The 26,556-nt window shown below is 41.2% G+C and overlaps 1 protein-coding gene across 1 annotated transcript in view; it reads left to right on the forward strand.

Moving 5' to 3' along the window:
• The first annotated feature begins 579 nt into the window (after positions 1-579).
• RNF224 (ring finger protein 224) overlaps positions 580-26,556 on the forward strand; it is a 171,418-nt gene continuing 145,441 nt past the window's right edge. Inside the window, exon 1 of the mRNA XM_069241339.1 lies at positions 580-752. The gene's annotated coding sequence lies outside the window, so the exon portion shown is untranslated. The remainder of the gene's footprint in view (positions 753-26,556) is intronic.

Here is a 26,556-nt window from a genome sequence, read left to right on the forward strand (position 1 = left end):
TCCGTACGGCCCTGGGAGTGACCCCGATGGTGACCCGAATCACTTTATAAGTAAGCTGCAAGGTTGAGTGTCGAAGCTGGTATTAAAACAGAGTTCAAAGATTAGCATCTAAACCACTAGGCCACATCTCCGTATAGACTTCCTCTGGGCATTATGGTGTACGTGTGGTTTGCTTCAGTGTTGATAAATGGTTAACTCCGCCGTTAATTAACTATTTCGTTGTTCTGCAGCTTGAACACAAAAAGATGAAAGCCCAGACAGGTTGGGCCCACTACCGAGTCATGCAAGTTGGGCCTGCAGCTACAGTGTGCATCGCCTTACATGTGGCCTCCGGATGTCCCTCTCACCCTCCCCTCCACACACAAAACTCCTCTGTTTTAGCAAAAACAATTGGACATGCATTCTCTTAAACCAGTTGTTCAATAGAGGTACTCAGGCTCCCACCCAAGGGAGGAATCTCCCCATTCAAGGTGTGATTAGGTCAGACCTCGAGGCTACAGTCACATTGTGTCAAGGTGATTTGGATCCTTCACAAGGGAACAGTCACTACAGAACCAGGCCATTGCTTTTGTAGCTACACAATGTGGCACACTGTTAGACGAGAGTTAGAAGACAGTGAGGGCCGCGCGCAAAACAATGGATTTCCAAGAATAATTCATGGCAGGTTTCTGTTTCCTGGAAATTGGGCCCCAACAAAAAAAGATCAAGAGGATGAAGTCATTGGTGTGTTGAAACATAATCTGCTAAAAAAAGTGAGTATTGTACTGGTGGGAAGCGTTGAAAAATATGTCATCACAAATGTGCACTGTGCCTGTTACTGTGAAAAAGTAGCAACAAATTGTAATTATTTTTAATATCATAAAGCATGCAAGAATATGCGTCTAGATAAATCATGCAGCGGAGGAACTTGGGAAAGTTTAAAATAAGGTTTGAGTTGCCCAACTAAAGATTCCAGCACTCTGCCACTCATAGGGGGGTTTATACTGCCTACCCCTTCCGACCCGCAAACTCCGAAATAGACACCTATTTCCTCACATCAAACCATGTAGGTAAACCTGGAGGAATTTGTGCAGAGGGGCCTGGGCCAGAGAGAAATTACCATCTGACCTCGAATGTCAAAATTGAGCAGAAACACCACCACGGCACCTGTTCTCTTCTCAGCCATTACATTCCTGTAGTGCAGGACTTCTGACCTGAGGTCGGGCCGGCAGAAAAGGCCAGAACTTGCCACGGGACTCAAAGGACCAAAGTTCCCCGAGACCGCAGAACCCCACCCACCCTACTGGAGCACCTGTTAACAGCGGCCACACATTCCTGCATAGTGGAACTGTTGGCACAGCGGCTAGGCGGGGAGAGGAGTCCACAGCTTCCTGGGAAACTTAAAAACAAAGGTTCCTCAAGACAGTGCAACCCTCCCCACCACCGTTACAGTATCTGAAATCAGCCACCACACATTCCTACAGTGTGAGTGTTTGCCCTGCCACAGAATGTGCAAATGCTAAGGGCGATGTCGTCTGCAGTCCGTTGGAAGCCGGAAAACGCTGAGCTGGGCCTCTTTTTATATCTTATGTTAGCTAATACCTCTTGTTGCTACTGAAATTATGTATATGATATACTTACAGGGGCTTTCAGCCAGCTCTCTTCAGTCATTGATCTTTTGTTGTGTAGTTAACATTTGTTATACTTTCCTTCCCCCCACTATAGTAAACAGTATCAGCAAATGAGTCAGCCCACTTCAGCCATTGGCTATCTTCACTGTAAGTGACAGCATTCTACCCTTTAACAAAGAGCATATCCAAACACAAGTAGTTCTCTTAAGGTCCTGGGAATACTTTGGCAATCTGTGCTTTTTAAGACCAAAATAATTTTTTTTAGATTGATGAGGGCCCAGCAGCGTCCCCAACAATAAAGTTTTGCAAAAAGCAAAAAAAAAAAAAAAAAAAACAAGCATTGACAATACCAAAAGCCTGGCAGCCAATGCAGACATACTGCCTTTGCTTGCTTTAGTTTGCATTTCCCTGAGTGCTGCTGAACTCACAGGCCATGCTCACCGAAGGCTTTTCATGAGAGATGTATAAATCCAATGTGGCTTCCAACTAAGACCTCCCAGAGAAATGAGTATTGTCTGTAATTTATAAATTGCAAATTCTGAACATCCAATAAGGTATTCAATTTCTACTCTTGTTTGAGCTTTTTCTGCAAGTGCATCTCTGCAAGGGTGAAATAGACAAATCATTGATTGCCTGCCACCTGCAGACATACGTCTGCAATTGACTGTGGAGTGTTCTGTTAGACCGTTCAGGGAATCTGTGAATGTGGAGGATATGTTTTCTTTAGATTGTAATACACTTCTAAATGGTTCTTCCCGACCTGAGGACATTTTATTAGATCTCATGGAATGAGTTTTGGGCCGTGTGGCCAGTGGCTTGTATTCTATGCTGTTTGTGACTGTGCCACCCAGACAAATTTGACTAGTTCTGCTTTCAGCCAGGTTCCAATATCACTTCCATTTGGTGGTCACCAGTTCTTTGTAGAAGATGGCAGAGAGGGGAGTCCAAATACAGAAAGACACATTACTCCCCACTTCCCCTTGACTCATGTCTCTTTGGAGCCCATTCTGTCTTTGAAGCTTCAGAACATTGTCCTGTTTTTCATCTCTGGCCTTTTTAGTGAGAGTGCTGATTATTGGTGAAAACAACCTCGAGGACATGTTATCCATCATTAACAGACCTATTAATTGGGTTAAAATTGGGTTAAAAAGAACACATAAGCAGATGGGTTAGGCCATTCAGATCTACTAATTGGGTACCAGCAGTCCTGTGTTGATTTTTTAAGGAATTTTTACTATGAATTGTATCATTCTCAACTTTCTTATTCTCAATTTCTTATTCAGTTGGACTTGCAACCAACCTCCCTTCTTTGTCAGAAAATGTAATTGCCTCTTGTTTTAAATAGGCTTAATACCCTGTAGCAGCTGACCACTACACGCGAGGAAGTGGGGAGGGTGCGGTCTGAATTTGTTAGAGACAAAGAGCTTTCAGTAGAGCAGAACGTAATAAATTGTTGTCCCAAGTCATGAGAGTTTACCCGAGGTCAGAATACTTTGCAGCCCCAGTGGACAGTCACGAGTAAAAGTGTGAAAATTAGTCACCCTGAAGTACTCTCCCAGTGTGCGTTCATTGAGAATACATTTTAGGGCCTGATTTAGATAATGGCGGTTGAGTTACTCCTTCACAACGGTGACAGATATCCCGGCCACCAAAGTCTATATCTTATTATATCCTATCGGAATTCGATCTTGGCAAACAGAATATCCATCACCATTGGGATGGTGTAACTCGTCCACCAATATCTAAATCAAGCCCTTAATCTTTGTCTCAGCTGGATGTGAATGACTGAATCAAAGAAGGCAAATCCATAAGCAATATTCCACCAGCAGCAGAGGATGTCTGACTGAAAGTAAATACTGAAATAGATACAGTTGAGATAAATGCCGCCCAGTTGACTATTGTATCATGAAGCCAGGGCCGGCTATAGCGCTGGTGGAGGCCTGTGCGATAGTCTTTTTTTGGCGCCCCCCCACCCTATGACCACCTCCTTAGATTCCCTAACTACCACCCAGCAAATGTGCCCCTCATCTCGCCATAGCGCCTTTCACATACATTAATTTGTTTTAAAGCAATTGTTAATGCTGGCTTTACTAATCCTCTCAGCTATCCACACAAAATATCTTTCTGTTCGTTGCAGCAGGCATATTCACCCTCTATGCTACTTGATGGCGAGTCAAAGCTGCCGCTAGACAGGAAATTAATCACAACAGATATCTTGACATTTTAATTGCTACCTGAAGGCTGTACTCACAAGAAACTTTTCAGCAGGTATTTTTAAACCACAAGTTTTGTAAGTTGTTGCTAAACACAGCGCCCCCCTGAGGTCAGCACCCGGTGTGGCCGCACCGCTCGCACTGCCCTGAAGCCGGCCCTGCATGAAATATTGCTGGTTTAGAATGTAGGACACAAGATGTGGCGTGGATATCTATAGTAAGTAGTTTCCATATCATTTTATTACAAGAAACCTGGGCCACTGAGGACCATTGAAGTGATGTCCTATGTGTGGTCTTATCATATTGATATCTTTAGTTCTCTCCTGTTGTATCATTATTTTGCCTCCAGAAGCTTCCGGTTTTGTGCCTTTATTGTTGTGTTTTTCCCAGATAAGGTTCAGGTTTACCTAATGAATTTTTACAGCAACTGTTTTGGGAGGGGCTTGTCTCGTCATTTGGTTGAGTTATCAGATGTTTGCATACCTTAGGCAATGACTAACAATTGATTGAATAGCTTCTCTCTTCATAGTCTTTGTGCCTGATTCCAATGCAATGATTGGTACTGGAAGAGCCTCTGATTTTCTCTATGTGAGCCAGACATTTTCATTGGTCAGCCTAATACTGTAGTGAAGAATCACAGGACTGATTGTCAATGTAGATTTATTTTTAGAGTATCCACACAATCCTATTGGTTGGTCAGACCATTGTTCGGCCGGCGTGTGTTACATTTGCTAGTGCCATGCCACGTCTAGATAGCTACACACTCTTTTAAAGTCCATATGTGACATGAGAGTAATTATAATCCTATAATTCTATCCATGGATTGTTTTTTAGTTGCAGTTCCTACAAGGGGAACGTTTTGTTACATCAAGCCAGAATACTGTATTTAAAAACAGATGGAACATGTGCTGTGCCAACGGAGACCCAGCAGCTTTGATGTCCAAAGTGGTATATACAGTCAATACCGCCTTTATAGCTTGTTTTGATTTGGAAGTAAGCACGGAGGAGGGTATTCAAGGCTTCAAAACCATAAATACCTCAATATGGGATTCACTGTAGCCCTGCCTCTTATTACATTTCACACATAGGCAGCCTAAATAGTTCAGTAAACTCCGTAGTAGAGCTAAATATGAGCTATTCATTGCAGCAGCAGAACTGCTGCAGCTTAGGAGGTAGTGACCGTGACAGGAGGGTGGTTTGGCGACTGGTGTTTGACCATGTAGATAGTAGTTGGGTTGATCAGGCTTCAAGGGTTATTATACCTGCACATCTTCTTTTCAATTGTAACGGAAGGGCTCATTTAACACAATTCTTCTTCACTCTACATTCACCAACTGGAGTAATTACTGGTGTGCATAGGTATATGGTAAACTGATTCCTCTGGTTTGTTGTGCTTACAACGCTGTTCCTTTTATAGTAAACCCCAAATGCGTTACAACACCTAATTTCTATTATAAGACATTCATGAAATCTCTAGGCTATGTCACTTATTTAAATAAGTCAAAGATAATGTCAATTGGCTATACTTAAGTGATATTTAAGCCAATTTGTATTAATGACCAACTGTTACAATACATACATGACCATTTCTTGGGGGTCATATCTTTGAGACTATATAAACTGGTTTCTTCTTAATGCATTCCTGTTCAACAGTATTAGTAGAATGAGACAATATGCATAGCCTATCACCAAAAAAGACTTACAAGTCTAAAACTGTTGCAACATATGATTCAGGCATTTGGGGCTATACAAGTTGCCAGCCGTTACAGATAACACATTTTGAAGACTATTCTCTACCTCCAGGTAAGCAATCTATGTGTATGAATGCCACCAAGCTGTTGGGATGCAATAGGATCGACTGGACCACTACCAATCTATGGACATAAGTGTAAATAAATCAACATTCATCTCTATGAAGAGACATTATTGTGAAAATGCTTTTTCATTGGTTGGGTCATGCCAGGAATATGGCAATTTATTTGGGCCTCTGGTGTAATGCTGATGTGCCCGATGTGCTGTCTGTTAATAACATACACTGGTAACAGGAATTGGGCTTTTGATCATTTAGTGAAATAAAAATAGAGCATTTAAACCATATATGGGGGCTTATATTCTGTCTTGTTTAGGCACAGAGCAATATCTTGACTGGATCAGGCACCCCTATGAATGCGTTTTATTACGCTGTTTAATGATGAAATTAGTGGCTGCCCAGCTTAGTGTTCTTAAAACAAGAACTCCTGAAATGCATGTCCATGCCACCTCTTAGATTGTACATCCAAATAATCTTGTGTGCATTTCTTTTTCTTGTACTTTTTTCAGCTCCTTGCACCCAGTATTAGTTAAAAAAATTATTATTCATTACAGAGTAGTCTATGTAAATGTGTTCACTTTATTACACCCATATCTTTGTTTTGCAGTTTCTAAATTTCCTTTGGTGGTTGTACAGTTAAAGGACTGTTTAGAATGAAGATGTTATTTATCTGGATTTAGTGTAAGTTTAAAAGTACTGAACTCAATGTATAATGCACTGAGATCTAATTTCAATTGTTTTGTTAATGGGCTTGTTGTATGAAATGTTTACCTATATTGATTCATTTTAATGTGTTTTAATGAGCTAGGTCAAAATAAAATAATAATGATGACCATGAAAATGTCCATTTATTATACTTTGGGATCCTACAAAGCTTAGGTTGATTAAGTGAGATGATAGCTAGAGAGATGTTGAAAAGGGAAGATTTTCTACAGACTCGCCTTTGAAGCTCCAATGGATATGGATCTTAGTTCTATAATAGCTAGTTCGGTATTTTGTCCTTGTGTCATGAATCCACCACCAAAGACCCAACCAACCAAGATTGTGAGACTCATAAGAGCTTGATGTCCAAGATTGCAGATATCGATGGTAGCATCAAAGAAATCCAAGAGACATACTCCTTCCCAAAATACAGCTGCTCTCATCCCAACTAACCTCTTTCATCATGTTCAAACCACTGAGCCCTACTGCAGGTGGAGAAACCTACGCAGAAAATCCAGGGTCAGCTGACAGTTCAACGTAAGTCAAAATGGATCAACTCTACACTTTCTAGCTACAACACTGCACTAATCAACACATCTTTATCTATAGGTAGAGTATTCAATCCCTAAAACACACACTAGTCATCTTGGGCCAGATGTACTTAGATGCAATTTTGCATTTCCTAAATATGGACTCCACAGAAATCGCTATTTAGGAAATGCAAAATGATATCTATCAAAATACAGATTTCCTAATAGCAATTCCTACAAAGTAGGAATCGCTACTAGGAAATCCTAATTAAGAAATCTCATGACATTTGTTACAATGGGATGGTTTTGCATTTCCGAAATAGCGATTTCCTATTGGAAATGCAAAACCAAAGATGGCTATGGCCAAAAGGGCCCCTGTGATGCACCCCAAAAATAGTGGTGCATTTGTAGAGCACACATATGCCCTAGGGGCACGTGTGTGCTCTATTGCACTTTTAAAAAAAAAGCATCTTTGGGTGCTTTTTTAAAAATGCACATGTTTACCATCAACTTGGAATCAATGGTAATTGCATTTCCTAAATGCCCAATTTGCATTTAGGAAATGCATTGAACATCTGACTAGAAATCGCAAATAGGTAATTCCTATTTGCAATTTCCTATTTACAGGATGGCAAATTACGATTTGTACTGGGTAGAAATTGCAATTTGCGATTCCCTAACAGGCTTTGTACATCTGAAAAACCCATTTAGCTTATCTTCACAGCCCAAAATAGTGAATCTGACCATTAAGAAATGCTAAATGGCTTTGTACATCTGGCCCATTGATTCTAAAATGAAGTCCTCTGCAAAGCCCACTGGCAGGTCCAATAAGAGCCTCACCTCCTATCTATCCTTGTAGGGCAAAATACTATTAAATGCGACTGCAAAGCATTTAAGGGACTTCTTGGAGACTGCTATCATACTACACAGATATTAACTCAGACTCAAGCTTGCAACTGCATTAGTATTGACTAATACCCAGGAGGACACCTTTGTAGCTCTGGGTGAAAACCAACTAGAGGCACCTATTCTGCTGCAAACTTCTGCTGAGTTTAATAGAGTGGATCATCAGATTGTCCAGAAATAACCTAGTTGAAGTGCATTTGTATTAGGAAATGCATTAGACTGGACAGAATCGGTCCTCACTTATATAGCTTCCATGACAGAAATGAAAGGGAAAGCTCCAGCACACCAAGAGTGATATGTGGGTCTTGCTGGGTTTCATATTGCAATTCATGCACTCTGTTTAACTCAAAGCATCACATCAAAATATCTAGAAAAATGTATCATGTGCACAACAATATCAAGGCTACTTTTTTTAAACAAAAATATTATGCAAGTAAGTACCTATAGGTAAGTATAGCTTTAATGTTATTTACTCCACAGCTAAGCACATTGAATATATATATATATACACATAGTTTTTTACCAAGCTACATATTTGAGAAGTTGAGCACAGTAAAGCAATACTTACCTATATATATATACACATATATATACATATACATATAAATATATACACCTTCGTGACATTTTTGTTCTCACTATTAAAGCCTTGATATTTTGCCCCCACTGTACGTTTTTTCCTTGATATTCAAGTGAAAAATCACTTGTAAGAGTGTAATATTGGTAGTATGTGAGGGGGATCAGATATGTTTTGGGTTTCTCTTTCTGAGAGTATATGATTGGCCACATTTTTAGAGAGCCATGCCATTATGTTCTGTAAGGGTGCGTGGTCCATGCTAGTCAGGTATCAGCGACTTCTATCCATCAGTGCTGACAGCAGGGTCTTGATCTGAGTGGCTACATTTGAAGCTATGGCAATCATTATTTTGTATTCAAGATTCTGTATTAGAATTCAGCCAACAATGACCTTTGCATAAAAAGTTGCTCACTAAAAAACAGGAAAAGCAAATATGGATCAAATGTAAGCTTTGGAAATAGATTCACAATGAATTAGGTGAGTCCAATAAATATTTATAATAAAATAGTTATTTTCTTGGTTTCATTGATTTCAAAGTTCAGGTCGTTTGGTGTCCTCGTGAACAAACTAGTTGCTTGGAGGGGAGCAGGTAGTAGTGTTGCATAAGAAAAGACACAGTGCTGCATGGTTGGGTTTGTGTTGCAAGGGGGTTGTCTGTGTGATTGCAGCTGTCTTGCTGGAGCTTTTATTCCTTTAATCCTAACACTGGTTTGCCCCCTGTATCCCTCTCTGTCCACTTGACAGCCTTGGTTAATGGGACATTCAGATGTAGTGCAGGCAGTGTTCACACGTCATATGTCATCATATCTTGTGGCTATATCAGTTTAAGGGCAGGGCTTTGTTTAATAAGCGGTGAACGTTGGCTCCAAACGCACCAGCGGGCAGCCCGAATGATTGTTGATCTTAAGCACTGATTAAACTGGACCTTATTCCATGTACTGCGGAAGGCCTCTGTCCTCCCAAGCTAGTACTTCAGACCTAACCATTCAGTCAAGGGCTGAGCTGGAACAGCAGTCATATATTTTAACTCTCAGTGTATTTACAATGTCTTATTCTCCATGCCATCACTTTGCTTTTTAGGGTATGTCCCACTTCACACCATCACACATGTTGCACTTTTATGATCACATTTCTTTACCCTGGCTTATCTGTCTCAGTTGGGAATCCCAAAGAATTGGCATGCAAGCTTCAGTTTATATGAGTTCCTTATCAGACATATGGCTGAAACTCTAGGTCTCGAAATCCTTTTTTTCTTCTTTATTGACAGCAGCTTTTCTTTGTCTTTTCTACATCTGTATTTGCCTCGACTTTAGATCACTCCTTTTGGGCATAAGTCTTTTAAATTTCACAGTGTTCACTTTGCCCTTGATTTTTGGATCCATCGTATTCAACTTATTTGTTTTGGCCATGGCTTCTTCAGACTGGGCTTGTGCATCTGTCACAAGATTCGAAGGAGAGTATTATTTTATCTTCGGAGCAAGAACAGGGTTGATCTGTGTTTGGCTAGGTTGATTAACAAGACTAAATGGGAATGAGGCAAAGTCTCTTGCTGTTTCATACAGATTTGATTTTCACTGTAACAGCAACAAGTCAAGGACTGTCTAGGGGAATGTTCTCAACTTGGTCCCTAGTGCTGAACTGAGGCACCTTTCTGTTGAAGCTCTCCGTGTAGTCTCACAATCTCTTTGTCCTGGGCTTTTACTCTTGATGCTAGATCTTCATACAGTTGTTCTCTGCGGAGGACACAATTAATGAGGGAAATGCAGCAAGGCTGGATATTTTGTAAAGACTCTGGACTTCATTGTGAGTAGGATGTAAAGTACCCTCAGCTATAAGATGTACAAGATGATAGGGTTGAGGGCACATCTCCGGCACCTCGTTTCTGGGGCTTCTTTAGAGGCACCTTTCAAGATTCATTATCTTGACATGTCACAGCCCCATGCAATATCGTGTATCTCTCTTCCTTTCTCTGAGGGTTTTTCCAGCTTTTCATCTTTTTCTGCTCAAAGCTTTCTCCTCTGTCTTGCAGTTCTCTCTAAAATATTTTAAAGGGGTGAACTTCCTTTTTGTTTCCTAAATTGTGGGCTCTGATCAAGATATTGCCTGGCTCTGGATTGAGTGAACCTACCGGGGCCCCTCAGAAAAACTCAAGAGAGAGATTAAACAATGCTTGGTGGAATCTGTCTGCTATCAGTTTTGACTTTATTTATATCATTACATTCAAATTTGGAAGACATTTTTTGCCTCTAGGCCTTTCATGTTCGAATATTTCTGCGATGTGGCTCTGACAACGTGCGCCCGAGCACTGGGATATAATAGTAACTGTAGAAATTCTGGTGATACCTAAGTATTGCCCCCTGCGCTGTCTTGTGAACTGCTGACATCAGTCACTTTTCATTTTGTGATGTGCTGCCCACAAAAAGTGACAGAAGTAAGAAAAAGGGAGGGGGAGATTTGTCAATTTAAGAGAGGGAGTACCAGATTGCCAGAGGTTACTCAACTTTACAGATAAGTGCCGACTAGTGGTTTGGTGGGTGCCATTCCAAGGGTCTGGAAACCAATCAATTTTACACTGTTCACATATCACCACCTTGTTGATATGTGGTAAGTGCTATATAAAAATAAAATTTCAGAGTATTGTCATCTACTTGGTAATTGTATTGTGGTGACCTCCCATTCTCCTCATTCTCATAGAGAAAAATGCTAAATCACCTTCGGCTTTACATTTATACAACATATTTGTAGGTTTGGTGAGATTACAGGTAATTAAATTGCCAAAAGGGTCCTCCTACAGTTTCTCCCCTTTGCCAGGTGTGAATGTCAGGGAGCTGGTTGATCACAGTGGTCAGAAGCGACTGGGAGTTGCGCCTGCTCTGTATACAATTTCAGGGGCATGACGGTCCTGCAAGAGTCTCTTGCGATGCCCACAGCAATGGAGGACACCGCTCCCTCCCAAAGAACAAATGAGTTTTCTGCTGATGTTTGCACATAGCCTGCAGCCTGACCAGGGTCCTACCTATGCTTGTATTGCAGATGGATAGAGTGTGCGGTCGCTACAGCTGCTTCCTAATTTATTTACATAGGAATGATGCGATGCAATAAAGCACCGTCTGTAAAAAGCTGCATGAGGAAAACAATATTTAGGTAATCTAATTAGGAAACCAGCCCCAACACTTATCTTTTGATGCCCTACAAGTCCTCCAGATCACACCATAGAAGAATAAATAGGCAGCTACATGGTGCTTTGGCCCATACCTGTATGCAAACCTCAATCCAATGCCACGACACATCCCTAAATGCTTTAGAACTGTCGTTAGCTTCATTAGAGACCATGTCAGGTCCTGGGAGTAATTTCCTAAAACATCAAGCTGGTCTGACTAATACACACACAGTTTTGCTTTGGTGAGGAAGGGGTGCTGGAAAACACGTCCTTCCCACTTAACCTTCTTTGTACGTGAGTGTAGGTATTTTGTGCATAACGCTCTCATTTCCCTTATTTGTATTTTGCTTATAGTAACAGCTTTCATTTCTTCATTGGCGCATTGTTTAGGAATCATCACATATTTTCTGAGGTTACATAAGGTCAACGTTCGAGCAAAACTTGTTACATTTCAGGTCTAATTTTCTACTCTTTCAGCTAGAACGCACAGCTTACATCAAAAAGCTGTTAACACTTTGTTGGCCTGATTGTTCCAGGTAAGCTGATGAATATACTTTGAGACTGGGTGCTTGCAAGCAATTTTTAGCTTTTCAAATCACAACACACTCACACACAGCAGATAGATCATAACGCATAAGCACTGCTGCAAAAAGGCATGTGTAAATAAAGGTACCATGGAGGGCACCCAGACAGCGCAGGTCTCTAGTTTGCTAAAGACATCATCGGGACTTCAGAAAGTTGACCCAGAAATGCATTCCCTCGCAGATTACCATTAGTTTTGTGGTTTGTAACTCACAGTTTATTACTTCTCACTTTCTGGCTTTATTTTCTGGCGTTATTTGCTTCAGGCTCCCCATGTTCACATTGTCCCTCCTGTTGCCTAAACTATGTTTTCTGTGTTCTTCCACAATCTTGCTTTCTGTTAACAGCCCTTTATATCTTGTTCTTGTCTGGTCACATTTGTTGTGCAGTCAAATACCAAGGTCAAATATCAGGAGCTGTCTTCCAAGGGCTCTTATTTACATTTATTTATCTGACTTCAAAGCTACAGGATTTATGTGAAAATCTTGCTTCATACTGGGGCTGGGAAAGATGTTTTTCCTAGCACATGACAACATTTAAATGAACTGTGTAAGTATTTCGCAATATATCAGAAATGTTTTGTTATTTCTGTAGTGAGTTGGAAACAAGTACTTTAATATGATCAAAATGAATCATTAAACAAAGGTGATTCAATTTCCATACATTTTAGTGTATGCACTGTATAGTTTTATTAGTAAAACTGTATGTCTGTGCACATGTAATGACCATTTCGATTGGAAATGTGTTGTCTATAATGGCAGTGCACTACCACACCATGTTTGTTCTTGTTGTCATTGTGCCATTGTGAAACGGACACAATAGGTTGCTGAACCCCAATAAACATATCAGTGATAGCTGCTATGATGGATTATTGTTTGGCACTACACAAGCTCATTCGACTAAGAATGTGAACCCAAGCCCGGTGCAGTTTAGCGCCAAAGGCCCAGGTAAGGATCACAAAGGTTAGGTGACCAGGAGTACAGAAAACATGCTGGATTCCAGAAACCTGAAACTTGGACGAAAGAGAGGCTCTTGCTGCAGTGAAGGCACAGCTTAGGCCTTTGGTGTAGCAGAGAATTGAATTTGACTCTTCCAGTGCTTAATTTGTGCTTGTTATTTCCGGTGCGGATCACCAGCACTTATTTTTGAGGGCCCGTACTTATTTTTTAGGGCTGGCTCCTATTTTTCTGGCTCAAGCATTTTCTGCGAGCAATAGACACATATGGGAAAGGTGAAGGAAGAGAAACAAAAAGCGTCACAATGGAAGAAAGCCGAAAGCTGCAAGAGTGAGGTGAAGGGGCAGGGAGTGGCTTTAAGTGGATTGAAGAGGGCCGAGATTGCTTCAGGATTACGCTGTCTCAGTATTTTGTCCTCACACATTTAATTGCAGCAGCCGCGTGTTTCAGAGGAGAGCTTTGGGCATCGGCACGTTTTTATTTACAAATTAAGGACTGGACTCTTCCCTTCACAGAAGCATTAACAGTTATTTCCATTTGCAGAGCTGACTCGTTCATCGTTCACCACTAGACCACTCTGGCTACCTAAGTCCGGGACTCTATCCTGAAGACATTTCAGGCCTTTAAAGCTGTGTGCCGTATGGTTAAATACCGTTTTCATTCAACTTTCTTCGTACGGGAATAGAGCTCCGAAGTGCTTTCGTGATTCGTTCTATGCAGTACTTGTACTCTGCAACACTTATTAAATAAATGAGAAAAACAAACATAGTTTTCTTAGTTTGATGTTTCCCTTTTTTGAGGCAGTCTAAGGTTTTAGTGACCAGTCCCAGTTAGAGGAAAGGCCTACGTTATTAGGGTGAGGAGCCAAAAAGAGCCAGAATGGCAGTAATTTAGCTGTCGAAGTTGTTGCAATATTAAACTGAAAAAAATACAAAAATTACTTTATATTTATTACACATTTTCTTGCACTTTTTCATATTTGACCGATGAAATTAATGAGAAAATATGCACATGCAGTTAAAGAATTCTCTAGCATGGGGACCACTACTGTAATAGTTTTTTGGACTTTCTAGAAGTTGTAGACTTCTTTTTTACCCTATACTTAAGTAAGTGCATAGGAGTGACGTGTCTCAATAGAAGAGCATGTTTCTACTAGGAGTCAAAAGTTTATCCTGTCCAAAAAATGTTGTGGTGATAAGGTAGAGGTAAGCATCATTTGAACACCGAAGTACAGGCAAGAGCCCTTATCATGACATCCAGATGTGCTCATAAAGGATATCTCACTTCTGCATTATTACCCATAACAACTCTCTAGCGAACCGTTTGCATTTCGAATTCCAAACTCGTCCTTCCTCGTTCTCTGCATGTCTGTCACAGTTTTACGGGCTTGTTTCATATCCTGGATCCGAATATAAAACAGGTAAAAATAGTTTGGATGAGGAGGTCAAATAAGGGCCAGAACAGTGCAGAATGAGAGTGTGTACTTCGAGGCACACTCTAGTCAGGAATGGGTTAGAACTGGTGATCGCCTGATTTGGATTGAATTATCACCGTTGCTGATGTGAGGCCTTGTCCTTGTTTAGCTGTTTGGATTTTCATGAAACGTCTTTTTTAATTTGTTAATTTATTAATGTATTAATTTATTTATTTATGTATTTATTTAATACTTTATTTTGCTTAAACAATGTGTAATTTGTGCTAAAAAATACTGGCTTTTAGTTGTTTCCATGACTGAAGAATGCAGTCGCGGCTGGCGACTCAGCAAAGTGGCAGGGGAAGCAAAACAAAAATAATAGAAAAATATATATAAAAAAATTAAACATACCTAGTTATCGCTGCCGCATCGCCGGCGTACTCCAGGCTCCCACCCTGCCCTACGCCAATCATGATGCTGCTCAGAGCAGCCTTATGATTGGCTGGAGCACCCTTGCTGGGCACTCCAATGCAGATTGGGAGCCAGGGCTGGCTTTCTCCTACTTGGCAATGCAGTGCCAGGTTGGAGAGAGACCTTGTCCGCATGTGTGTTTGGCCAGCCCGGGGTTGTGCACTCCCCTCACTGCTCATCACCCCGATGGCCTCACCCCTTTAAAAATAAAACGATAATAACAGCGTTTATTATTGTGTTAATTCTAAAGGTTTGCAGCTCCTGCTGCTGCTGGCGAGGGGGGAGGGTGACACTCCTCCGCCCTATCGGAGGAGCCACCCCTGGACGAATGGCAAGTGCCCGGTGCAAAAAACAGAGAGGGGCGCCATTAGTCTCTCCTCTCCCCTGGGTGAAATACATTTCTGTCTCCACCACTTGCCTCTCAGCAGGCGTCACTTCTGATTAGAAACCTTTGCCACCCAGAGGAAACGTAAGTGATTACAAACCTGCTCCGCCCCCGGATAATCCTCTTTTGCATCCTCTTCCTCCCAGGAGCCGTGACCGCACCAGGCCGCATGCATATCCACCTGCTCAGGCTCTCTTAATCAGCAATAGTTTGCAACTCCTATTGTTGGAAATCATGCCATAAAGTTTCAATGAACTAGAACACCTTCATTAGATGTATCCAACCTCTTTGTGAGGGTTTGAGCTGGGTATGGAGCTGATTTGTGGGAGGCCGACCTGCTTATGGTTCACACCCTCTACTCCTATGCTGTAGTTGCCCACGGTATGATCTTCTATGCGGTGTGAGAAGAATTGATCAAGTGGTGCTCCGAGCAAGGACGGTGCATGAGGCTGTCCCTTGTTGCTGGGTCTGTAAGTATACCCCTCTGTATTCAGCTGGAGGTCACATTCTGCCTTGATTATTTCTTATGAAAATGTCTTTTGGCCATTGTGCGGGTCCCGCACCTGGGATATAAATATTGGTCATGTGTGAATTTTATGCCAACAATTAGTGGTTTATCAAGATATGTAAGATATTTTACTCTGTTTGTATTTGCACTGTCGATCTGTACAACTCGCCCCTTGCAATTTTCTGCTGTGTTGTGAAGTTAATGTCAGCCACATTATACATTTGAGTGCCATTCACTTGTTCAGCCCCCTTCTTTTGTAACACTGTGTTGCTGGGGTGCAAGTCCACAACATTGCACGCATACACATACTATTTTATGAATTGCTTATATTTCACTGAGTGGTACCAGAGAAACAGTGGTATTTTAGCAGGGGATTTGTAGGAATTACCTGTCTTTTAAGTATGTTTGACCTGATGTCTATTTTGTGGGGCATCATGAGAGATGCTGCTGATCTTAATCAATATCATTTAATCTAATGGGAGCCTGTGCCTCAGGATAGCTCTAATCACTAGTCCTTCAGTGGTATCCTATACATTTTCAAGTGGCTCGAAGGAACTGAGCAACCCCCCTCCACCAGATGTTGTCCCAGTTTGCATACACAACACTGTTGCTTGTAATTAAGTACTTTGCCTTTGAGAGATTTACATTCATTCTTTAAATATGTTCTTCAAATTTAATTCATTTTATACAGACCTTACCATGTAAACAACTGTTTGCTTGGGGTAGTATATATTATCCAAAATGTGCAAATTATAAATAATCAATCTAATAATCAGACTCATATCCACAGCACAAACTTGTTCTTTCCGTTGCAGCCTTCCATGCACGTGTAGAGAATACACAGAGAGAAAGGGGGGGATAGAGAGAGAGAGAGAAATAGAGTGAAAAAGAGAGAGAGCAAAAGATAGATCTCTCCTATGAAACTGCAGTTGGCCTATGATTGCTGCAACCTACCCAGTAGAGGTTGCACAAGACCAGATCATCCAGGTGACATTTTAAATGGACAAATAGTGGACAACTAGTTGCAATTCCTCCGCATATTTTGATGTTACTGCCACTCTGAGGTTTTGTCTAGGTCATCAATGGGTACAACCAGCCACATCAGGCTTTATCCGTCTATCTATCTATCTATCTATCTATCTATCTATCTATCTATCTATCTATCTATCTATCTATCTATCTATCTATCTATCTATCTATCTATGTTTTTCCTATCCTCCACGCAACCTTTTGAACACTTCATGTCAGGAGTTTGGCAAAGGAAGGATCTGGCTGAAACTGAAGATGTCATAGGGCCTTACGGCACTGCTTTGGGGTATTTGGTAGCATAATGTACAAAATATCAAGATACAATGGGCCAAAAAAAGTTAATCACACTTTTTGAAAGGACACATCCACTGCCCTCCACACCACTAACTCAGCCATCCAGCAGCCAGGGCCGTATTACATCATATTAATCACCTGAGGACAATAGAGCTAGGGATAGTATCTTCGATTGCTTAATGTTTCCCAAATGACACGTCTGATGAATATCGTCTACCAGATTAAGGACCTCTTTTGACAATGAGGCATAATCAGCTATGTTGTTCCGTATGGGCTAAGATCCATAGACTCAGTGCATAAAAGTTCATCTACATTAGGGAGGCACATCTTTTATAAGAAAAAGTGAATAGTAAGTCCGAATGAGCTTCTATGAGCTGTTCATTAGAAAACATACAGGTTAAGCGATTGTTAAACAGTATAAGGCTATACATCAAAAATAAGATCACACACAAGATAAAACCAAGGTCTCTCACTGCTAGCAGCAACAATGAAAAAGTCAGACTTCTTTCAGGGCCACACACACAAACTGGGCCTGGACTGGTCTTCTAGGACAGTTGTTCCTAACCTTTTGACTTATGTGGGTCCCCACTGTATCATTACCAGAACATTGGGACCCCCACGGAATCGTTATTGGAATTCAAGGACCCCCCAATGAGTAATTATTGGAAGCTGGGGACGCCGTACTGAGTCATTACTGGAAGCAAAGACCCTACCATAAACATTGTCGCTGATATGAAACGCAAAACCATATGCAAAAAATACAGAAACAAGCAATCATCAAACACATACACAAATGATTACACATTTTATTTAATTTGCAAACAAATGTAAATGAAAAAACTAAAAAATAGTATTTTAGTAGGAATGTTGGAGCTTTTCTAAATTCAATTGAAACCACATATCATCCATACTGTTTGATGCACCTGCACTGCTCCCACAAATCAATCTGAGGATACTAATTTAATTTTTAGCCTCCAATTTCAAATTCCTTGATATTTACAGTAGTTTTTAAAAATGTCAATTGTACATTTAACCACTTTATTTACATACACGTTATTAATCTGTTAATATTATTCAATTTTCTATGCAGTCACAGACCCCCTAAGGAGGCTTTGCAGATCCCCAGGGGTCCCCGGACCACATGTTGTAAACCACTGCTCTAGGAAGCTCCATCAGCACCATACTTAGGCTAATCCTGGGATGAACCCGTGCCACCTGCTACTGAAGTCATTGTGTCACCTCTGGGGTCGGTCTCGTGGCATAGCTCATTGGGTGCTCAGTGCCCTGCCCTGGTTCCTGGCTTTTTCTGTTTCGGGGATTTTTCTGTACCTTATACCCATTCTCCACAATGAGAGGGTAACCATTTCTGATCTGTAGTGGTATTAATCAGGACACACTCTACAATTACTCACGCCAACCTAAAAATGCCTCTGCATCTGGAGGCTTTCTCATGGCCCTTAAGACCTTCATATGGGACAAACACGTTCATGCAGGGGGCTGACCCTTCTTTTTCTTATTTTCTGTGTAAGGAACTTCTATAATAGCATTTATTCCTGCCACTGATAAGTTACTCTGATAAGCAGTATCTGAGGGCCACCTAGCACGATAATGGTAAAGTTGTTAAACGTTAACCAGCTCCCCGAGCTTGGAAAATCGACATTCTGAGCTAGTAAATGAGTTACAAATAGTAACCTATAGTAGCCTTTAACCTGTATCAATAAGACAGGGCAAGCAAAACGTGCGCTAACGTTACTGAAAAGACCACAAAGTTAGAAAAACAGTTATTTGTATAACTATGAAAGGGAGTAACTGCTTGAAAATGTAGCATAAAGCTGCCAGATGAGACCTATAGTCAGGTATGTTCAACAAATGACTAGAGGCTTGGTTTAGAGTTTGGTGGTAAAAGAAAACCCCCCAATTTCCCAAGTCGAAGAATATACAGCAGAATGTTCTCCGCTATGCCATTTCTATGGCGAAAGAAAATCCACCAGTGGATTCTTCTCTGGATTTAACATTTATTTCCACACATCGGAAAATGTTGCTTTATCATCCATCTGTAAATCAGTTCCAATATAACGATCATAACAGAAGTGAATTTCCGCCTTGAGAGATGTTAACAATCAGGCTGGTGAAGAAGTCAGTGAATCTATTTACACATAAACACTTAAATACGACAGAAACAAAATCCCATCATGTGCATGTTGTCTGCACCAAATAGGTTTTGCACCTTCGTAAAGCATTTGCATACTCTACAGATACATTTAGTTTTTCCTAAATCGGACAGAAACAATATCCAAGGATCTGCAACGGTGCTGAGAGGATCTCACATCCATTGTGCACTTTAACACTTTGAGCAGGTGTGTCCTCCGTAAGTCCCAGAATGCTGGATCAATACTGGATAGCCACTGACTGTGTAACAGAATGCACTTTAAATTCCTTATACGTAAATTTATCTTGTCGAGATTAGGAGTTCATCACAGAAATCAGGACTTCCCACCGAAAAAAGTAGGCTCTGTGGTTACAAGAAGGGGTACTAAATGCATCTATTACATTGGAGATAAACAAAAGGCATTCAAATTGGCTGCTAATGCGTGCACATTAGTATGCCTGTATCATAGCAGCAGCCGTTTTGGCATAATTTTTTTTAACGTTCCAAGACAGCCGCCAAGCATTTTAGTGTGGTAAATAAATCAAAGATTGGCAAAGTCAATAGGTCTCACCATGGGGGAGCCATTGGCTTTGGCAATCAGGTGAGGGTGGCTAATGGGGGTGGGGCTGGTGGGGAAATGGGATGAATTTAAAAAGCAGGAGGGGGTGACGAAGAACAAGGGATGGGATGAAAGTAAACAGGGAGGGCTGGAGTGGGGATAAGTTAAATAATTAAAAAATAGATTCATTCTATTTCAGGTCTCCAGCAGCAAAATACAAGCAGATAGACACTGCGTCACTAGCACCAATTAGAGCAGGACAGCTAAAATAGCATCCACATGTCCAGCATAGGCATGTGTGGACTGTATAGCCAAATAATACTGGGGAATTAAGTGCAGCACACTAGGATTTGACTGAGGGATAAGTTTAAAAAAAGCTATGATGCGTCCAGCATTGAACACGTCATAGCTCTGAAAAAATAGTACCTGCATTCCTCCACGAGCAGCAGATGGCCAGCGGTGGGTTACCAATCAAAGAGGTAATTAATCTGTACTTTGTTCGTGCAGCAGGGCCATCAACTTAAGTGATGTATGGCAAACACGCTGTCCAACAAGAAGGAATCAAAGAAGATTGAAAATGTTGCCAACAATTGGTAAGCTAAGAGGGGAGGGGGCGTTCCACGCCTCTTACATGCGAGCGTGCAGGCTCGACCTAAAAGTAGTATGCCCAATGCCATGCAAATGAAAAGAAAAAAATCATAACAATGAAGTGCGAGTGGGAAGGAGAGGGGAAGGGAGCAACGACAGGTGGGGATGTGAGCAGCCGGTAGTAGTGCAAAGCTGCTGGGCCCTCACGCAATCAATTATGAAAAAACATATTAAAGTATTTTAAAAGAATACACTAATGAGAAAGAAGAACAGAACGGATTGGGAGAGCAACAAATGAAGGAGAGGTGGTTTGGGGGTCTTGATATTGAGTGTACAAAGGAGAGAGAGAAAGAAGAAAGCTATGCACTCCCATGGGGCACTAAATAGCAAATGAAAAAATAGTTCCCTGATGTCGAGCAGAAAGTTACAAGTCATCCAATCACAAGGAGGAAAAACATGAAATGTTCCAGGGAAAGGACAAATGCAGGAAGAGGAAGGAAAGCCATCGAATCAGGGTCTGTTAACAGAGTTAGACATAAAACTACTGAATCGAGAGCAAAGAGGCTGACCAACAGATGTCTCCATGTGTTATTGTATTGTAGACAATAGGCCTTTGATAGCAGAGACCTACATTACAGTAGACACAACACTCTCAATGCACAAGGAAATTTTTCAGCTTCCTGGGCACATTCTACGGATAACTAACAAATTGAAACGGATTGCTACAGAAGATGCAACACTATTAGGACACCAGGAAATGATTCAGCTTGCTGGCAGCATTCTACGGATTGATACAGATTCCTACAGTAGATGCAACACTATTAATGCACCAGGAAATGATTCAGCTTGCTGGGCGCGTTCTACGGATAGCTAACAGATTGATATAGGGGGAAGGGCAGGGTGGTGATGAATCCACCGATTTTGCAGCTCTCCTGGTTATCTGAAGGAACCTTAGTCAGTGCAGCTCTCCGGCAAATATGGTTGTTATGTGTGAGTCATTCTGGTGAGCTGTGATTCCCACTTGGCTAAGAAGTAGGGCAACCAGTTTCAATCTACCTTGCCAAAGTGAAATATTATTCTATAATAGGTAATTGTTTTTTTTAGGAAGGGATGGTCTCCGCCTTCGCTTCAGTGTTGTTTCCCTTACATGCACAGTCTATTTTCTATGTTTAGTTCCTCTGTACAGATGGTTACAAACAGGCTGTTACTGATTTATCTATTTAGAGGTCGACTATGCAGGTCTCCCTAGGGAAAAGGAGTGTTGATATTCTTGCTTATGCTTAAGACAATCTATATATCACTGTTAAAGTTTCACTTTACAACTGAAATGGTCACATGACTAACTGATATAAAAAGCAGCATATAAAGAATAGATCCCTAGACTTGTAATCGGGTCTAAAACAAGTGGTGTGCTGGATGTTTTTAAGTTAATAAAGCAACACCCCCTGCTGCCGTTTTTCAAAGACACCCTCACACATCCTGAGTGTGGGACAAGGTCCTGTGCTTTGGATCTGACATAACAGGAGCCTTCGAGTCACCCTGCCTAGATGTCTTCAGCTGAGGCCAGACAAAGACAAGAGAGAGTCCGTGTGGTAATGCCTGATTGCGCTTGTTCGGTCCTGAGATTGCTGGTACTTTCGCATAACCATAGGAACCCATCATCATATGTATCTGTCTGACATCCAGCACCTCCTGCACCTTCGCCATTCTCGCCCATGTGCACAACTAGTGCACAATGAAATCATAAGAAAGTGGTTTATCAGCTTGAGGGATCTCATGCATGCTTCACAACACAGGAATGGAAACACTTACGTCATGAAAAGGAGCGCACTCTCCGTCTGACCACTGAATCCTAACCACACCTTGCAAAAACAGAACACAAAGGTTATGAAGCAATAAAGAATGTGGCTTAAGGTAAAAAGCAGAACACCCAGGTGAAGCTTGCTGTAAATACTGCATTTAAATAAATGTACTGCCAGGATTATTGTTATATGTACCAAAGTATGTTTTCTTTTCTTTTTGTCAAACAGAATAGGTTTGCCTATAAACAGCATAATATATCACATTTTCCACTACTCAGTGCTGTGGCATAACACAAAAGTATGGTACCCCCCCTGCAGAATGTGATGATGGGTCCCTGAGACTCTTGTGTTTTGCTGACTTTCATAGGCCTTTGTTTGTCTGGGGACCGTTGAACAAAGAGCTCCCTCCACCCCCCTGCACTGTAGAGGAGTCCTGGCATCTGTATTTCATCCTTGGCTCAATGAGGAAAATGAGCTATACGACTTGTGTTAGATTTGTTTAAAAAAAAAGGTGTAGATAGCCAAGGATTTACTTAGAGGCCTACCATAGGCCAAAGGCTGCTGGTTACCAAATATCAAGGGTGTCTAGTCTTACTTCTAGCTTGTGCATCCTTCTCCCACCATCGTACACTTCCTATCCCTTTACCTGCCTCTTACGGGTTCTTTTTCATCCCTGCTTTCTCCTTTGTCACTGTTTTCCTTTCTCTTCCCCCCTTTTCTGCTTTCCTCTCTCTTATTCTGAGTCAAAATCTGATGATAGAAAATAAGTTTGGTCTGCAAAAATCAGTTGTCTGCACAAATTAAGCACTATGCATGACGCACAATGATACACATACGCAATGCCAAACATTCTATAGTGTACGGGGACAAATATCTCCATAAAAACACCAAAGGCAGAGGAGTGCATTTTACTCTGTATTTCAAAGTACAACACTTCTATGATAAAGTAGCAACAATATTGTCATGAATTCCAATGAGAAGAAAGTATACCATTTGTGACTGTCCACGGGCAGAAATAATCACATATTATTTTTTTAAACCAAGAAGTAAATATTGAAGCAATGATAGCAACTCAGTGCAGCACTTGCCAGCATATCTAGCCTGCCTTCATTTCTAGGTTGAGTGCACAAGCAGTCTGACGCGTTTGTAATCTTTCTGTGGGCTTTTAACCACGCCCACCGCACGCCCATCACTATCACTGGTTCATGGTCTTGCCTTTCAAAAATCCTTTGTTATCATTGGTAAATGCTTTACGTTTGTCCCTCCTGGGGGCAGTTTTGTTGGCCATTGACCCTGTTACATGGATAATTGCACTTTTGCCGATACGTTTGACTGTGAGCGAACTTCTTTGTCCTTTTATGTCTCTTCTTCGCGCTCATGGCGGGCATGGAGCTTTGAATTGGCTCGCTTATGTGAAACTGTTTTACTTTTCATTTTCAATTTATGTGGCAAGATAAGTCCAGTTAGGAATTTACACCACTAATAGCTCTAACTCGAGCAAACGCAAGACCCATTGCTTTGCAAATGCTTGTTTTCGATGTGGCTGTTGGAAGCCCATTCAACTAAATACTAGTGTTTTACAAGCCCTAGTTCACTCCTGTCTACTTATCCAGCTGAAGGGTTCACTATTTCGCGTTTTACATGCCACAATTTATATGCAATTTTTTTTTTTTTAATTAGGAAAGACAAAGCTCTCATCCTACAGTATTTGCATGAAAACCTCACACTTAGACAATAAAAGACAACCCTGCAAAGCAGTTTGGTGGAACACGTGACAAACTATTGCAGAAAGACACACAGTGAACCTGCAGGGTCAGTGGTGCTGGTTGTAAGATAGTTTTTTTTTTATTGTTAGATGTCAGCCATTTTTGAAGGGCCGCATACCTTCCTCAAGCTGCACCCACACAGGTCATTATAAACACCCTTTTTAATGATCAGTGACAAAAAACCCACGCCAGACATCAATCCCTTCTGGGCTCAAATGCAATCTGACTGTCATACAATGCGAATGTAACAATAAAAATGTGAAGCAATGCATCGCATGCACACACTGGCTAGAAGAGCGACACGGAGGAATACGAAACAGCCAAACAGCACTGGATCCCAAATAAATATGCGTAATGAATGGATAAAATAAATAAGGTTAGACAAACTGCGGGAACAATTCTAACCTCTGCGTACGCAGCAAGGGCTTCTGGGAGTGAGGAGTATCCCACAGTGCAGGGCGGCCTTTTATGCAGGTCACAAATGCTGACAACACAGACCTCGGAGTACATTAATCTCAGCTCCGAACAGACCACCAGAAGTCCACACACCCCACGCACAAGTACCCCGGGGGTAACTTCCGACTACTCACTGAATCCAAAAGGGAACTATAAGCAGCGGTGAGTAGGTGCCTACTTCACCCTTTTACAAATATATAACATATTCCCTCAGTAACGGATTACCATTATATAATATATAAACTCACATCAATCACAAATACGTTCAACACCGGAACCCCTTTTTTGATCCCACTAAAGCTTTTGGTTATCAAAACCAGTTCTGCAGACCTCCCTGCAATGTTGATGGAGACTTCAGCAATCCTAAACATGATACTGTTTCCATCACTGAAACACGGCGTCGCCCACCTTCAAGCACACACCAGCTATGTTTCAATAATATAGGGCTGCAGCACAGAACCTTTAAACCATGCATTAAATCAATTGCGGACTCCCCATAATTTGTTGCATGACACACCTGGTCGTGCTCCGAATTAGGGGCTAGATGTATGGAAACATAAATTAGCATTTCGTAATTTAGGAACTTTATTGAATGGCATTTACCAAATTGTAAAGTTGAATGCATGTATCAATAAAAGAAACAAGCAGGGATTTCCTAAACATCACTAATTTAAATGACGATTTCCTAATTGAAAATCTGTAAAAATCGCTATTTAGTTATTTCCAATTAGCAAATGGTGTTTTATTGAACGCTAGGCTGGCAATTCATAGTCACATTATAACTAGAAAGTGAGAAGTGATGCATCCCTTTTACAGTGCAGGTCAGAGGATGACTACAAGTTACCTGGAAGGGGAAAAAATGTTTTCTGAAATGGAGCTCGAGATCCTCGCGGAAGAGGGCGTGCCAACAATTAGTCACTTTTTGGGAAGTTTACGGCTGTTGCTGAGGCCAGGAAGCAGCATATTTGGCAAATAATTCAGGAGGGAATAAATGCACTCGATTTGCTCCTGGAGCATGAAGGGAATTAGAAGAAGATACTATGATGTGCCCTTCTGGGCAAAGGAAAGGTTACCATGTATCTTGCACTGGAGAGAGTCTTCAACACAGCCAACACCCATACCTCTGGAGGACTCAAAAAATCCACCCTTACCCTTGTTTCAGCCGCTGGAGTGAGTGACAGTAACACATCTTGAGCTCCACCAGCAGGCCATTCTTCCTATTCCAAACTCCTACTATACTGATCTGTTTTCCTACCCCTTCCATGTCTCTGTGATTATCATACATTTCAAAATAAAGTTTAAAAGTACAAATGCTAAATAATCCAATAACAATCTTTCTGACAAACAAATGCATTCTGGGAGTTGTAGTATGCCAAATATGACATGAAAGATTATTAAATATTGAACACATGTCCATAAAAACATTTATAATGGCCATGAATCAAAATAAGTTTTTGAGCAACACTTATGCTCATTTACCTGTAAAATGCAAACATGACTTCCACTGTAAATTAAAGCTCCATCAAGAGGAGTTCTGAGGACAGAGGGCAGCTGGAACTGAAAAGACATCTACCACTAGTCATGTGTTACAAAACAATCTAAGAGACAACACATACCCCAGTGCATCCACAGGTGTAATACTAAAAAACAAAAATAGCCCAGCTGCAAGGTCACACATAACAATATAAGGTGCATTGCCGTGCAAACGTGCAAGACTTTAAAGGGGGCAAGTTCAAATGAGGATATCGGTATTGGAATCCCCAGTAAAGAACAATTTCTCTATTTAGACAAATCTATGTTAAGAGTTGTCATACCTGGCATCTTTTGGCATGTTTCCCTTGTCTTTTTGCCTTCTGACCTCCTGTTTTTATGGTATGCTGGACTGTTTTTTTCTGGTTTATTGCCTCTGCACACTTTACCATTGCTGATCAGTGCTAAAGGGAAAATGCTCCCTATGCAAATTGTACTGGTGACTGGCCTATCCATGATTGGCATATTTGGTTTACTGGTAGGTCCCTAGCAAAGTGCACTAGAGGTGCCCTGGGCCTGTAAATCAAATGCTACTAATGGGCCTGCAGCACTGATTGTG

This window comes from Pleurodeles waltl, chromosome 6, assembly GCF_031143425.1.
Source record: "Pleurodeles waltl isolate 20211129_DDA chromosome 6, aPleWal1.hap1.20221129, whole genome shotgun sequence".
Lineage (NCBI taxonomy): Eukaryota > Metazoa > Chordata > Amphibia > Caudata > Salamandridae > Pleurodeles > Pleurodeles waltl.